Source organism: Pinus tabuliformis, chromosome 5_2 (assembly GCF_031772625.1).
Source record: "Pinus tabuliformis cultivar Carrire ecotype Pingquan chromosome 5_2, CPIR1, whole genome shotgun sequence".
NCBI lineage: Eukaryota > Viridiplantae > Streptophyta > Pinopsida > Pinales > Pinaceae > Pinus > Pinus tabuliformis.
This window is the reverse complement of record NC_142306.1, coordinates 966,533,183-966,544,017: the sequence shown is the minus strand read 5'-3', so window position 1 is coordinate 966,544,017 and position 10,835 is coordinate 966,533,183.

Below are 10,835 nucleotides of genomic sequence, written 5' to 3'. Positions count from 1 at the left end.
TATCATACCCTCTGAATTTTTGAATAAACTTCAGCCACTGTGCTTTATTTAGTGCTTCCTTCGTCTGTGGATACCCTTCTAAATACTTCGGACCCTCAGGTTCAGCTCTAAGCAACTTCCCCATCTTCGGCTTTTCAACTTCGGCTGAAGCTTTGACTGCGTGAGAATGGTCAAGGAGGATGCTCACAGGAAAAACAGGTGGATTACGGCTGTAAGTGGAGTAGCCGTAATGTAATACAAGGCGTATTGCAGAACAGTAATCGGGGTTTGAACAGAGAACAGAGCTGTGGAGTTTGCAGCGTAAATGAGAGTGGAAGTGGTGTGAGTACGAGAGTAGAAGACAAACACGAGAAATGAGTTAGATGCATGCAGGGATGGAGTGATAAGTGAACGGAATAACGGCTGAATCCTGTAGAGTCGGGTGGCTTACGCACATGTTTAAACATTGGCTGCGGAAATGACGGAAAGGAGAGCCGTGGTACATTGGGTTACGTCACAGAGGTACGGCCAGTAATGGAGGAGCAGCCCCAACTTGAGTTTTGAATTAATGATGATGAGGGAACCGTTAGAAAGGTATGAGGTGGATGAGGCATGATCGTGGAGAAGGAGTGGGATGATATTGCCGAATCATTGCATTTAGTGGCTCTTTCCACGATTTAATAACTATACGTAAAATGACATTAAAATGTTGTTGGGAAAAAATTTTGATCATACCTTCATAGATTTGCCTTTTGTTGATTAAGGTTGCTGACCCCTTATTGCTTTCTTATCTTGCAGGTGCCTCCCATCTGTTGGCATTATGTTTCTGGTATGGCTATATGTTACAGATGTTGTACTTGATGGCAACTCCCGTGGCAAGGCTCTCATTTTATTGAAAATTAAGAAGGACGCAGAAAATCAGTTCATAAGGTGCGTACCCGCAGGTACACCATGCAGGGACCGCGTCCAGAGACGCAGGCCAGCCGTTCAGGAGGTGCGTCCCCCCAGTGCACACATTTCAAGGTAGAGAAAAGCCACGTGGGGGTTTCTTATGTTTTACTCTTGGTATCTAGCCGATGGTATTATGTTATTATGGTGTTGGCTCTTGGTATTGTTCCTTGATTTAAGGAGGAGCTTGCCTATATAAAGCAAAGGAGATCATTTGGCTTGAGTATGTCTTTGGTTGAATATCTTATGACGGCTAGATCTGGTCTAGATCTAAAGAAGGCGAATCTGTGAAGGACTGAGATCTCTTTGGCGCATGATCAGATCTGTAGATCTGACTGTTTGGGTTACACTTAAAGTCTTGAAATCATTCATACCCGAAGGTACGCAGGTACAGTGAAAGGAAAGTGCACCGGGACGCAGTGCAGTAGGAGGAGACCTACATGGGGACGTAGGGCAAAGTAACATTCAGGTGCGTCCGGGACGCAGTGCAGTAACAGGCGAACTGCGTGGGGACGCAGAGCAGAATAAGGTTTAGGTGCGTCCCTGCAGTAAAAGGACGCGACGCGATAGTATCTTTGGGTGCGTCCCTACAGCAAAGTACGCGCGCAATAGTGTTTTTGGGTGTGTCCCTGCAGCAACAGGACGCAGTGCAGTTGAAGGATCAGTGCGTGGGCACGCAGCGCAGCAGAAGGATCTCTGCGGGTGGACGCAGGAGAGCAGAAGGGAAAACTGCGTCTCTGTCTTAAGATGTTCTGTTGATTGAATTTCTCTGTTGATAAGGTGTTCTGGGTTAGTTCTGTTATTGCTGATCTGATAACTGTAGTGAACTGTAACTTTTATGTACTTGATGATCATTTGATACTTTATGAAAAGAAGTAGGGGGTTGTAGCTCCCTTCCAGGAGAGACTGGAAAACAAGAGAGAGAGTTGTAGCTCTCTGCAGGTTGCATCCTGCGTACTGGTAAAGGACTGCACCAGTACAAAATCATTGTAAAAGAAGTTTCTAATTTGAAAGAAGATAGAGACATATTGCAGCAAGTGGTTTTCACCCACATTGGGTTTCCACCTTACATCTTGTGTTCTTTGGTGTGACTATCTGTTTTCTTTGTTCATGCTCATTATTTTATGGTACTGACATGCGTAAATAATTCAAAGAACAAATAAGGAAGATTGGCAAAAATAATTAGATAATACTGATTCACCCCCCCTCTCAGTATTATTTCCAACAATTGGTATCAGAGCAGGTCCTTCAGAGGAAGCTTGATCGCTTGAAGGAAAAGATCCATCAAAATGGCTAATCCAGAAAGAGAGGCACATATCAGGCCACCAGTCTTTGACGGGAACAATTTTACTCACTGGAAGATAAGAACCACTGCATATCTACAATCTCTTGGAGCAGAAGTTTGGGGAATCGTAGAAGGAGGATACAAATTCCCATCAGCAACTCCTACAGATCCAGCAGAGAAAAAGCAATATGAGCTCAATGCCAAAGCCGTTACTGTCCTATTGAGTAGTTTGACTCAATCAGAATTTATGAAGATCATGCACTTCAAATCAGCTAAGGAAATATGGGACAAAATCGTTACAAGCTACGAAGGAGATGATCAGGTAAAAAGAGCAAAGCTTCAAACTCTCAGAATCCGGTATGAAACTCTTAAGATGCGTAATAATGAAAGCATAGCTAATTATTTCTTGCGTATGGATGAGATTGTGAATTGTATGAGGGATCTGGGTGAAGAATTTGAGGAAGTTGTCTTAGTTGAAAAAGTTTTGAGATCTCTGTCTGCTAAATTTGATTCTAAAGTATCTGCCATAGAAGAAAAGGAGAATGTGCAAAAAATCACCATGTCACAACTTCATGGGATCTTAACTGCTTTTGAAATGCAACAAGAGGTACCACCAGAGGCCGCATTCGAAGTGTCAGAGGAAGAAGATGAGGTAAATTTTGTCAAGAATCTTGAACGGGGAACTGGACGGTTCAAAGGTAAGCTACCTTTCAAATGTTTTCTATGTGGTAGAGTTGGTCACTATGCTGCTAGATGTCCTCATAACAAAGGAAAGATATCTGAAGAAGATGGTAGAAGCTATTATACCCATATTAAAAGTTCATTCAATGATAGTGAAGATATTAGAAGTCTCATGGCACATAAGAAGAAGAATGCTTCATCCAATAATAGAGAAAATATTAAAAGTCTCATGGCACATGAAGAGAAGAATGCAGAAACTGAAGAAGTTGCCAAATTAAAAGAACAATTGGAGACATAAATCAGGGTAAGGGAGCAATTGCAGGATATAGTAAAGGATCAGAGTACAACTATTCAGAAACTTGAATCAAAGATCCTCTCTCTAAAAGAAGATCTTAAAAAATCAAGAGAACAGAACAGAGAAGATCTTGAAGATCAAGAACATGAAGTGACCAAACTAAAGCGACAAGTGGAAGAAGGAAGAAAAGCTGAAGAAGACCTAAGAAATCAATATTTGAAAAAGGAAGAACAACATCAAGTTGAGGTAAATATCTTGAAAGGTAAAATAGAAGAAAAGGATAAGCTTTTACGATTTCAAGATAGTACTAAAGTCTTGGATGATATTCTTAATAGTCAAAGGTCTCCTGCTATCAAGACTGGTCTTGGTTTTCATGAATATGTTGAAGGTGAATCTAGTTCACAAGGTGAGGCAAGAAACTCTAATGAGAAATCTGAAATGCTCAACAAGGAACAACCAAGGAAAGAAATTCCTCAAGGAAGATCCTTTACTCCTAACTATGGACGTGATAGACGATTATTTCCTCCACTGAAAAATGTTGAATGTTATGTATGTCATAATCTTGGACATGTTGCAGCCAGATGTAGAAGTAGAATGGTTCAAGAAAGATCATCGCATCCCAGGTATTTCAGAGGATATTGCTTTGCCTGCAATGCATATGGACACAAAGCAATTGATTGTGATAGAAGGAACATGAAAAATGTAAGGTGTTATACATGCAACAACTATGGGCATAAAGCAAGGGAATGCAGGAGCAGATTTCAAAATTCAAAACAAAAGGACCATACATCATCACAGTTGCAGGAATTGAAGAAGACAGAGACAGAAAGGTGTGGCATAATTCAGACAGCGGACATAACAGACACAGGGGAATCTGAAAGTGATGAAATTCAGTATTCCATCTTGCATACGCTGATATAATGAAGACAAGTCGCGTATATATGCGAGTTACAGGCTGCAAAGTCGCGTATATGAAGAAAGGGCAGCAGAACAGACTCAGGTTCAGTCATGGTTGGCTCAGGCTCAGGGGGAGCAGAACAGACTCAGGAAATGGTTCAGTCATGGTTGGCTCACAGGTTCAGGGGGAGCATATAATGCATTGTTGGCATTATGGAGGATGGTCAGAAGGAGATCTTGGAAATAGCTGCAATATGTCTCTATCTCTTTCATGGTGGATTATGGTTCTTTGTTGCAGATCTGGTTCTTTTTCAGTGGGAGCATGATCTTAGGGGGAGTATACCCCTTTGCCCTTGATGTCAAAGGGGGAGAATGAAGCTGAAGTTTGTGAGGTTTCCATCAAGTCCAAAGGGGGAGATTGTTGGCATTATGTTTCTAGTATGGCTATATGTTACATATGTTGTACTTGATGGAAACTCCCGTGGCAAGGCTCTCATTTTATTGAAAATTAAGAAGGACGCAGGAAATCAGTTCATAAGGTGCGTACCCGCAGGTACACCATGCAGGGACCGTGTCCAGAGACGCAGGCCAGCCGTTCAGGAGGTGCGTCGCCCCAGTGCACACATTTCAAGGCAGAGAAAAGCCACGTGGGGGTTTCTTATGTTTTACTCTTGGTATCTAGCCGACGGTATTGTGTTATTATGGTGTCGGCTCGTGGTATTGTTCCTTGATTTAAGGAGGAGCTTGCCTATATAAAGCAAAGGAGATCATTTGGCTTGAGTATGTCTTTGGTTGAATATCTTATGAGGGCTAGATCTAGTCTAGATCTAAAGAAGGCGAATCTGTGAAGGACTGAGATCTCTTTGGCGCATGATCAGATCTGTAGATCTGACTGTTTGGGTTACACTTAAAGTCTTGAAATCATTCATACCCGAAGGTACGCAGGTACAGTGAAAGGAAAGTGCGCCGGGACGCAGTGCAGTAGGAGGAGACCTGCGTGGGGACGCAGGGCAGAGTAAGATTCAGGTGCGTCCGGGACGCAGTGCAGTAACAGGCGAACTGCGTGGGGACGCAGAGCAGAATAAGGTTCAGGTGCGTCCCTGCAGTAAAAGGACGCGGCGCGATAGTATCTTTGGGTGCGTCCCTACAGCAAAGTACGCGGCGCAATAGTGTTTTTGGGTGCGTCCCTGCAGCAACAGGACGCAGTGCAGTTGAAGGATCAGTGCGTGGGCACGCAGCGCAGCAGAAGGATCTCTGCGGGTGGACGCAGGAGAGCAGAAGGGAAAACTGCGTCTCTGTCTTAAGATGTTCTGTTGATTGAATTTCTCTGTTGATAAGGTGTTCTGGGTTAGTTCTGTTATTGCTGATCTGATAACTGTAGTGAACTGTAACTTTTATGTACTTGATGATCATTTGATACTTTATGAAAAGAAGTAGGGGGTTGTAGCTCCCTTCCAGGAGAGACTGGAAAACGAGAGAGAGAGTTGTAGCTCTCTGCAGGTTGCAGCCTGCGTACTGGTAAAGGACTGCACCAGTACAAAATCATTGTAAAAGAAGTTTCTAATTTGAAAGAAGATAGAGACATATTGCAGCAGGTGGTTTTCACCCACATTGGGTTTCCACCTTACATCTTGTGTTCTTTGGTGTGACTATCTGTTTTCTTTGTTCATGCTCATTATTTTATGGTACTGACATGCGTAAATAATTCAAAGAACAAATAAGGAAGATTGGCAAAAATAATTAGATAATACTGATTCACCCCCCCTCTCAGTATTATTTCCAACACCATCCTTGCTGCCCTTGGTGATGTTGATACCTCTGACTGTGATTTTTGAAAACAGAGTACTGCTGCTGTAGAGACAAGGTGTGCTGGCTGCGGAAACTGGTGCGAGCTGCGGAAACTGGTGCTAGCTGCGGAAACAGTTCCCAGCTGCGAAAACTAAAACAACACCCTTCTGTCTATACAAAAAGTAGCTAGAGAAGACTTAACTAAATGAAAGAGTCCTGAGAGGGACTTTACTGGTGAAAATGAAATGAGATGAATGAAATGGAATGAAAAATGAAATGGAATGGAGATGGAGATGGAAGTGAAGTGGATGAACTGAAATGGCGAATGAGATGGAAAGAGAGAGATTTTTTTTTTTTTGGAAAATATAAAGTGTCAGGTGCCCCTGATTTTCACCTTATATTTTCTGTATAAGACTGCCAATTCAAGATTGGTTTTCAGGCTTATACAAAAGAGATTTTTTTTTTTTTTTTTCTTTTTCTTTTCTGAAAGAAACAAAGATTAGGCTGATGGAGGAGAAGGACTCTTCTCCACTAGCCTCATTGCAGAATTTTCTTGAAATACTTTGACAAAGTCCTCTTTTGAGAGTGGCTTATGATAAATTTTCAATCGGTGGCCATTCATAATGAGAGGAGTTTGAAGCTCATCAATAGTCTTGACTCGAACTGCTCCATTGCTAAAGAATTCATCAATCTCATATGGTCCAAGCCAATGAGTTTGAAATTTTCCTTTGAAGTCTTTAAACTTGGAATCAAACAATAATGCCCAATCTCCCTTTTGAAACTTTTTCTCTTTGATATATCTGTCGTGCCACTTAGCTCTTTGGTGCTGAACTAGATCGGTCCTTAAAATTGCATCTTGTCTTATTTCATCTAGCTCATTCAGCTGCTCCATTCTGTGCTTTTGGGCTTCTGATAGATTCATCCCCAATTGAACTGCCATCTTGAAGGTCTTGACTTGAAACTCAATGGGGAGCAGGACTTCTTTCCCATAAACAAGTTCATAGGGAGAATGTCCTGTTGTGTTCCTCCATGTAGTTCTATAGGCCCATAAGGCTTCAAGAAGCATTTCTGCCCAATCTCTTCTGTGGAGATGAACAGTTTTGGTGATGATGCTCTCAAGAACTTTGTTTGTAGATTCCACTTGACCATTTGCTTGCCGATGGTATAGAGTAGATGTTCTGTGCTTGATTTTGTATTTTTCCATCAGCTTCTCCATCAAGTTAGATGTAAATTGACTTCCCTGATCTGTCACAATTTCTATTGGGATGCCAAAATGAGTAAAAATATCCTCAAAAAGAAATTGAACAACTGAATTTTCAGTGGCAGAAGGCAATGCTTTTGCTTCTACCCATTTAGTAACATAATCAGTACAAACCAATATATACTTCTTTTGCTTAGATGGTGGATTAATGGGTCCAATGAAATCTAAAGCCCATTTTTCAAAGGGTTCGATGCATACCTGTGGCTGTAATGGCATTTCATTTGAAGGAGTTGGTCTCCCAACTCTTTGGCAGCTGTCACACCTTTTGACATATTGTTTTGCATCTTTGAAGAGAGAAGGCCAATAATATCCTAAAGAAAGGATTTTATAGGCCGTCCTCTTGTCAGCAAAGTGTCCACCGCACAGTTCATCATGACATGCCTTAAGGATGTCAGGCATTTCATCTTCCCGAACACATCTTCTGATCACACAATCTAGCCCTGTTTTGAACAATTCATTAGAAATCCATGAATAATGTGAACTCTCCTGAATAATTTTCCTTTTCTCATTAGGAAATAAGTGTGGAGGTAGCTTCCCTGTAACTAAATAGTTAGCAATATCTGCATACCAAGGATTTTTAGTAGTTACTGCAAACAAGTATTCATATGGAAACTTATCCTCTACAGGAGAATCTTCGTTAGTATTTTGGATTCTAGACAAGAAATCAGCTACTGTGTTTTGTTTCCCTGGTCTATCTAACACAGTAATATTGGATTCTTGTAAAAGTAAAAGCCATCTTGTAACTCTGCCATTAGTAACAGGTTTGTCCATAAGATATCTAATTGCAGAATGATCAGTATGGACAAAATTTTCATAGCCAGTTATATAGTGTCTAAACTTGTTGATTGCATGAACAATGGCTAAGAACTCTTTTTCAGTCACAGTATAATTTAATTTAGTAGGAGTCAAATTTTTACTGGTGTAGTAAATGGCATAAGGAACTAAATCCTTTTGACTCAACACAGCTCCTAGAGCTGTATCTGAAGCATCTATAGAAATATGGAAAGGAAGTTTCCAATTTGGCCCTCTCAAAATGGGTGCTTCAGATATCCTTGTTTTCAAAGTTTCAAACGCAGATTGACAGTCAGGATCCCAATTGAATTCACAGTCTTTTGTAAGTAATTTGAAGAGCGGAGATGCTATCTTGGTGAAGTTTTCAATAAATCTTCTATAATATCCAGTAAATCCAAGAAAACTTATAACATCTTTTTGACAATTTGGAATAGGTAACTTGGAGATGACTTCAACTTTTGATCTATCAACTTTAATTCCATCTCCTGAAATATGATATCCTAAAACAATCCCTTCAGTAAACATCATAAAACATTTTTCATGACTTAATGAAAGATTTGTTTCTTTACATCTTATAAGGACTTTTTCCAAATTTTCTAATGCCTCTTCAAATGAATTACCATAAACTGTAAAATCATCCATATAGACCTCTACACAATCATGAATTAGATCAGAAAAGATTCCTAGTACTGCCCTTTGAAAGGTTGTGGGTGCATTACATAATCCAAAAGGGAGTACTCGGTAAGCAAAAATTCCCCATGGACAGGTAAATGTGGTCTTGTCCTGATCTTCAGGTGCTACCTGAATTTGATTGTAACCACTAAAACCATCCAAAAATGAGAAATACTTTTTGCCTGCTAAAGTATCTAATACTTGATTAATAAAGGGCAAGGGAAAGTGATCCTTCAAGGTTGCTTTGTTCAATTCCCTGTAATCAATGCAAACCCTCCATTTACAGTTCCTTTTAGGTACTATAACCAAAGGAGAAACCCATCGGCTATCTGAAATGGGGTAAATGAAGTTTACATTAAGTGACTTTTGGAGTTCTTCTTTCACTATCTACCTAAGGTTTGGATTCATCCTTCTTTGAGGTTGTCTGATTGGTCTACTATTTTCCTCAATGTAGATGTGATGAATGCAAGTCTTAGGGTCAATACCTTTCATATCAGTATACTCCCATGCAAATGCAGTAGAATGTTTTTGCAAGATTTTGGTTAGCTCCTCCTGTTGTGATTTTTCCAAGTTTCTATTGATATTCAATGTTTTTCCTGGAAAGATCTCAATGGTAGAACTACCAAATTCTTCCATAGATAAAAGAGACATTTGTCTAGATGATAGACACTCAATGTCAGAATCCAACTGAAATTGTGTGTGGTCATATTCTGAAGATGGTTCAAAGTTTTCTAATGTGTTCAGAATTTGACTATCTTCACTAATCTCAGAAATGGTAAAGACAGGTTGTATAATATCTTCATCATCAACCCACTCAGTATCTCCTATTTCTGTAATTGCTTTTGCAGGAGGATACAGATTGAATTTCTTTGTCGAATTACCATCAGAAATATACATATCCCCAGACCTAAAACTTATGAAAGCATCAGCTGTGGCTAGCCAAGCTCTTCCTAAAATAAGAGGATGTCCTCCTAGATTACTTTTGGGAGTTAAAATCATGAAATCCACTGGATATTCCCAAGAGTCTAAGGAGACTGGAATGTCTTCTAATACACCATCTGGTTTAATAATGGATCGATCTACAAGTTGCAACAAGGTGGGTGTAAAAAGAAGATTAGGAAGTTTTAGCTGTTCCATAGTCTGTCTACTCATAATGTTGATAGCAGCCCCTAAATCAATCAAAGTATTTGGTATTTCTACCCCATTGATATGTGTTTTCACAATTGGACTACCGGGATCTACATATTTCTGCATAGTAATTTTTCCCATCATGATATCTGCAATTTTCCCTACTAGGTGGATCCTTCTGGTATCTCTTGGTTTCCTTCCTGGTCTTTTAAGACTCAACTCCTTTATTGTTTTTGCTAGAATAGGAATTTCTTTAATGGCTTGTAACAAGGGAATCTTGATACAGACATTCTTCAATTCATCTAGAAAATTATAGTCAGGCAACCAAATTTGTTTTTCCACTCCTTTGTCAATTTGTAATCTTTCAGGAAAAGGAGGTGTGGATAAAGATGTAGGTTTCTCAACTATGGGAATTGTGGGGGTTGATTCTTTTTCTTTTTCTTTTTGAGTGTTTAGGTTTTGAAGAGATGCTTCAGAACCCTTATTGGCTTCAAGAGACTCTTCCTCAGAAATGCTTTGCTGTTGAGCATTTATAGAAGGTTTATCTATAACTCTACCTGATCTGAGTTGTACTTCATTAAGAGGAACAATCATATAGGTAGGGAATGGTTGACCTTCCATCATGTAAGCATTTTGAGGGTTTTTATTATTGGGGTTTGGCAATGGCTGAGAAGGAAGCTGATTTGACTTTTGTTGGAATGGAAGCAAGAGTTGAGAATTTTGATTCTATTGAGAAGGTTGTTGTTGTTGTGGAAATGGCAATGATAGTTGTGGACTTTGATTTGGAAGTTGTGGAGCTTGTTGGTTTTGAAAAGATGGAGGATATTGGTAGAATTGAGCAAATCTCCCATAAGGATTTTGCATACCTTGTATCCAAGATTGAAAAGGATTTTGAGGTTGGGACCAAGGTTGTTGCCAAGGATTCCAATTTGGTGGGGGTTGAAAATTCATAGAGTTGTTAAACCCTTGATTTTTTTGCCCTTGCCAAGGTCTCCTTGCAACAAAACAGAGAGATTTGAGTGTATTTGGATCTTCTTGAAAGACAGCTTTGAGCCCAGGAATTGAAGGACAATCCTTGGTCTCATGGTTCTCTGAACAAATTACACATG